Source organism: Pogona vitticeps, chromosome 3, assembly GCF_051106095.1.
Source record: "Pogona vitticeps strain Pit_001003342236 chromosome 3, PviZW2.1, whole genome shotgun sequence".
Classification (NCBI taxonomy): Eukaryota; Metazoa; Chordata; class Lepidosauria; order Squamata; family Agamidae; genus Pogona; species Pogona vitticeps.
Genome location: NC_135785.1, coordinates 55932765 through 55938764, shown reverse-complemented (window position 1 = coordinate 55938764; position 6000 = coordinate 55932765). Strand labels below are relative to the sequence as shown.

Here is a 6000-nt window from a genome sequence, read left to right as displayed (position 1 = left end):
AGATCACTGCTTCTGAGATGAGAGGTACCGTCATGGATGGTAGCCTCCCCCATCGAAAGGCACGATGGCCCAACTTATGATATGATAAAGGCTCTTCTGCTTATGCTTTCGGTCCCTCTCGTTTTGTGCTTAACCTCACACCTTCATAGCTAGAAGATACGGGCCAACTGCATAATGGAAGCCACTAAATATAAAACTAAACCCTCACCCCCTTGCTGTGCTCTTGCGGGTGACCAGCGTTCGCGTGATGGCGAGTGGATTTCGTCGACCCACAAGCTTTGGTCTGCGGCCCTGCCGTAGAGTTGCACCTTCCTTCCGATCCCTAACCGATGGGCGGGAGGGGGAGGTAACGTGGTGGGGAGTTGTCCTTTTGCGCATGCGTGGCGTGTGGGGGGGGGATCCAGTGCTGCGGCAGTTCGGTTGTGCGGTTTTCTTTGGGGCGAAGGCGAGGGGAGAGCAGCGCGCGCGGGAGAGGTGAGTGGGAAGGAGGCCGAGGAAGGGCTCTCTCGCGCCCCCCTCGGGGAAACGGGCGGCCGGGAGGGGGAGGGGGAGGGGAGGGAGAGGACAGGAGAAGAACGGGCGCGGAGCCTTGAAAGTGGCGCTGGCATGACTGAGGCGGGAAGTCACGACTCTCCCCACCAGCGCCACCACCACCACCCACACTCCGAGGGGCGGCGGAGAGGAGAAAGAGGGAGAGAAAGAAGACCGTCCTTCGTATTAGTTGTATTATTCGCTTGCCGTGAGGAGAGGCTGATGGGCAGCCCTTCCTTTTCCTCACTGAGAGAAGGAGGATGGCTCCTTTCTGACACTCTCCTCCTCCTCAGCTTTCGTCACTGGCGTTTCTTGTAGCGCGGGAGAATTTGTGACAGAAGGGGGAGAAGAATTGCCTCTCGGAGGGCAGGCAGGCAAGCAAGCAAGCAAGCAAGGTAGCAAGATGTCCCTGCCTCGAGTAGAGAGACTGAGAGGGAGGGGGACTGACTTAACTTTCGTTCTTCCTTTCATTTCCTCCGCCTCCGGCACCTCCTCTTCGGGAGGAAGTGGGCTGTATGGATTCGAGTAGAAAGAAAACTCAAGTCTCTGCCCCCCTCTCCCCCCCCCCCGCTAATCCATAAGGCTGTGCTGGCGATGGGGTTTTTTCGTAGCTCTCCTTGGGCGGAATGAGTCCTCCATTGTCTTACTCTTGTTGAATGATGCCAATAACTATTGTCTAGTGTCATTTTAAAATTGCAGGGAATGAGACCGGTTGATTCTTTTTTCCACTGTACAGTATTTTGCTACTATGCCCTTGTGTAGAGGAAGAATATTTAAAGTAACGTTTGCTCTCACTGATTGGTAGGGTGAATTCTGAACTTCTCTTTCAGTGAGACAGATACTAATGTGGAAGTGAGTCCTTTTGATGTAAGAAAAGAATGGACAGTGATAGATGGTGGAAATTCACTTTTCCGATATATTCTTGAGGGCTGCAATTTGGAAGGGATTGTTCTTCCACTTATTTGCAGAATATTGGCCAAGAACATTTTGTTAGTTAAAGTGCATCCTGAATGGTAATCTGCTCCCCTTAGGACACTTTTTGAAAAATGTTGCCACACCACTCAGGTGCCAAATCCTGCGTTTATTTACCCTCACAAACTTTCATAGTGCACTCTGAAGCAAGTTGTTTAGGGCCTAAATTTATTTTATTCATCACGTGCACCTGATGAAACTTCCATCTCTTTTGCATAGTCAGTGAAGAGGCTTTTTCTTTGGTTCCTTGAGGGTTTGACAGTTCTCATTAAGATAGGATAACTGTGATTTTTAAAAAAAGTTATAGAGAAGTGCTATTGTGCCATAGCTTTGTGGTAAATTTCCATTTTGAAAACGTTTATTCAGGTCAGTTAAGGATAATAGCTTCGTTAACTTGATTCAGTTTTATTTCAGAACAGTTTTTTAGCCGTAGTGCTTGATTTCATGTTAGTTACTTCCTGATAAAAAATCTAATGCCTGTGGCCTCAGTCCTAAGGTTGAGCAACAATTTGGAATGACGACTGATGTTTCCTTCTTCACTTCATTTTATTACACAACCATGAAATCTATTGGAGAAAAAGAGGGTCAGGGTTGTATATAGAGTGAGGCGGTAGTCTGGCAAGATGTCAGCTATTTCAGGCATAACTTCCCTTCAGGGATGGAACTGATGCAGTTTCTCTCATTTTATTTAAACTTAGGTGGCCTTGGCAAAGTTTTATGTGTCAGGCTATAGTTAATAACTGATAGCAAAGAGATAGCTGCCAGGTTGAAACGAATTGTGCACACATGTTTTTTCATTTCATTCAGACTTTTAAGAAGATATTCTGTTAGATTCTGTTGCAACATGCAACAGTTCTTCAGTAAACATGTGTTGGCCACTTGACATAGCATATCTCTATTTTGTGGTATTAACAGCATTTCTTAGAACAACACATGTTAAATTCCAGGATTTGTACTTTGCATTCCAGAAACAATATATAGTCTTCTCGTTTTTTATTCACCTAGACAAATGTGATGTGGAAATGCTAGGAGTAATCAGCCCTAATATATACATCAAGAATAATTTGAACGTCTTTGGCCTGTTGGTAATGGTAGATTTATGATCTGTCTAACATTTCAGTCTTACAGTCTTCTGATCTCTGTGGGGTAGCACTTATGTAAATTAAAACTGAATGCATAAGTGCTGGAGTAAGGTTACAGTTCATTTTTCAGACATCCTTTTTTTAAAAAAAACATATTACATGTAAGATAAGAGGGTGATTTCCCCTCCTCCCCATCTGCCAATCTCAGTTTATTATTTGAGCAATTTAAATGAATATGTTTTAATGTTTGGGAAAGCAAGAATTATGTTTACAGTTCTGTAAAGTGGGCCCTTTTAAGGAGAAAGGCAGGATAAAATATTTTAAATAAATAGTAATAATAAATAAATATGGAACAAAGTTACTTTTAAGAACTCTGTCTTTTAGAATCCCAAATCCAGTATGCCCAAATCAAAATGTACGTAACTGTTCTCCATCTCTGTTGTGAAGTAGAGACAGAAGAATCATGAGTTCTGTCTTTGGTTACTGCTACAAAACCAGGACTTCACAGGATCAGTAGAAGTAGCGACAGATTCAAATTTCTGAGATTGTCTGGGTAAATAATGCAGACAGCTGGGGAGAAGAGTTCTTATCTCATTTCTTAGCTGTCATGTGTGTCTGCTTCTAATGGGTGGAATGCGTAGGATACATACTTCCATTCTTGCTTCTAACTTTATGAATTATAAATATTGTAAAGTGTCTTATTGTATTACACACTGAAACAGAGAGAGTTTGGTCAGTTTGGGTATTGGGTTGTATGACTTTACTAAATATCAAAATGAAATTCCTCTCAAAAATGATTTTAAATTAATCTGTGGCTTTAAATTGTTACTGAAATAATGTGAAACTACACATTTGACTGTTACCAGTTTTGTATCTCTCAAAATTGGCCCTGGATTGCTTCCATACAGTTGTGTGTGCACACGTAACAACACAGGAAAACTGACATTGGAAAACAGTAAAACAAGTTCAGAGGATTAGTCACAAAAACATTAGATTCAATGGATTAAATATACCATACCAAAATTTCAAAATGCCATCATCTGTACATTCATTCTACCCTAGGACATCTTTCCTCAGAATTCTGGGAGACTGCAGAGCAGACAGTAAGTCTTTGCCTTGATTAGCATGTATGATGTATATAAATCACGTGCTACAAAAGCATCTTATCTTTGAGAGTGACAAGTTTTTATTTCTGTTTTGGTAAATCTTTCATCAATGCAGTTTCCTATACAGTGGTGCCTCGCTTTATGATTGCCCCGTTTAACGATGAAACCGCATTACGATGAACTTTTTGCGATCGCAAAAGTGATGGCAAAACAATCTTTCCTATGGGGGAATTTTGCTTTGCGATGATCGGTTCCCTGCTTCGGGAACCGATTTTTCGCAAAACGACGATTTTCCAACATCTGATCGGCGGTTTCAAAATGGCCGCCGGGTAAACAAAATGCCCCCCCGCTGTTTTCTGGGACGGATTCCTCACTGCACAGGCAGCAAAAATGGCTGCCCTATGGAGGATCTTCACTGGATGGTGAGTTTACAGCCCTTTGGAAGGCATTGGACAGGTTTTAATGCATTTCAATGGGTTTTTTCTTTTTGCATTACGATGTTTTCGTTCTACAGCGATTTCGCTGGAACGAATTAACATCGTAATGCGAGGCACCACTGTATTTATGCTTTCCATTTCTGGAAAAAGATTTGTTCTCAGCTCTTCTAAGCCCTGACAGTTTATTTAATTGCAGTTACCCAGCAAAGTGCAAGTAAGTTATTAGGTAGTAAATGTGCATTGTTTCTCTGGAAAACAGATAACAAAGGTCATATTGATAATAGGGTTATTAGTACGATTAATTCATTCTGCTTCTACTCCCACCACATGCATATATGTTTACAGTCCACCACATTTTTTCTAGCAATTCATTGTTAGATTTCCACGTACATAACTGTGTTTTACTGGTGTCATGTCCTATATGTTTTATCAAGTTTATGATATTCTCCTTTATTTTTAATGAGGTTGTTCTCATTGTAGCTTTTGGCCATATGTACAGTGGGGTCTTGACTTAAGAACGGCTTGAGTTAAGAACATTTTGACTTAAGAACTGCTCTCATAGGAAAATATTGACTTGACTTAAGTACTTAGATTTGAGTTAAGAACTGAAAAAAACCCACGTGGGAGGCAGGGAAAGTGCAAAATTTGAACTTTCAGTTAACTGTTGGCCAGTGAAAAGGGTGCCTGTCTGCTTCCTCACTCCTCCCAGCGTTTAGAGAGTGGATTGGGAGACAGTCTTCGGACTGCCTGGTACTGTACTGCCTGGACTCCTGGTACTGTACTGCCTGGACTGTCTTTTCCTTGCCTTCCCTGAACCTTTCTTGACCTAAGAAAAAAAAGAAACAAAATATCTCCCTCTAGTGGTTGAAGGCGGAATAGCAGCTTCCCATTAGTTTCTATGGACAGAAAAGAGCAGATACGGATCAAATGATTTTCAATGCATTCCTATGGGAAATGCAGATTTGACTTGAGAACTTTTTGACTTGAGAACCGCCTTCCAATACGGATTAAGTTCTCAAGTCAAGACCCCACTGTATGCCCATTGTTCTTCATTAATATTCTGATCTGTCTTTTCCTAATATCTGTCTCAGGCTTAAAGTATCACCAAATTTACTGTCTGCAAAAATGTTCAGCATTTTGAAAGACATTCCTTTTGATGATCCACAAATTTATTTATCAAAATCTCAGAAGACATTAGTAGTCTAACTGATTGGTTCTGTTTTTCTGTTTATTTATAAAATTAATAATTTGATATAGTGCCATTCAGCTGTATTTTGTTTGCCTCAGTTGGTTTTTTAATTGTATATTTGTTTTGGGGTTCAACATTATAAATAAATATTTCAGACTATATAACCTGTTATTTTCCCAATCCCTACATTGTTTGAATTTATAACTGTCAAAAAACAAAGGATGGCAAAGAAAGACATGATGCTTGTGATGGTTCTAATGATAAATTCTTTGCCTATTTTTCCCCACACTAACATGTTTTGAAACAGAGATTTTTTCATCAATAAGAAAAACTAAAACAAGCAATCATAATCCAAGATGGAAAAACCAGGAGAAGAATTGAAGTAATGTCAGGAGGGAAAACCTGCCTGAAGAGCTCCTAGCAAGGGAGCCAGGCGGATCTCCGGGGGGAGGATGTTCCAGAGGCAAGGGGCCACTGCTGAGAAGATGCGGTTTCTAGTTTTTTCCTTCCGGACCTCTCTTGGAGCTAAGCCCTTCAGCCACCCAGCCTGGCTAGAACAAGTGACATGGGTAGAACTAGGTGGAAGAAAGCTCTCTGGCATGTATCAAGGTCCTAAACTGTTTAGGGCTTTATATGTAATCATTAGCTCCTTGAAATAGATGTGGAATTTAATGGGTAACCAG

At 41.4% G+C, this 6000-nt stretch overlaps 1 protein-coding gene across 12 annotated transcripts in view; it reads left to right on the top strand.

The window, feature by feature from the left end:
- The first annotated feature begins 357 nt into the window (after positions 1-357).
- NT5C2 (5'-nucleotidase, cytosolic II) overlaps positions 358-6000 on the top strand; it is a 119072-nt gene continuing 113429 nt past the window's right edge. For 4 of the 12 annotated variants that reach the window (XM_078389459.1, XM_020790874.3, XM_020790872.3 and 1 more), the window contains exon 1: positions 358-474. The gene's annotated coding sequence lies outside the window, so the exon portion shown is untranslated. Of the gene's footprint in view, positions 475-3647; positions 3689-6000 lie in introns of all 12 variants that reach the window. The other 8 variants (XM_078389468.1, XM_078389462.1, XM_078389463.1 and 5 more) reach the window with 4 other exon arrangements.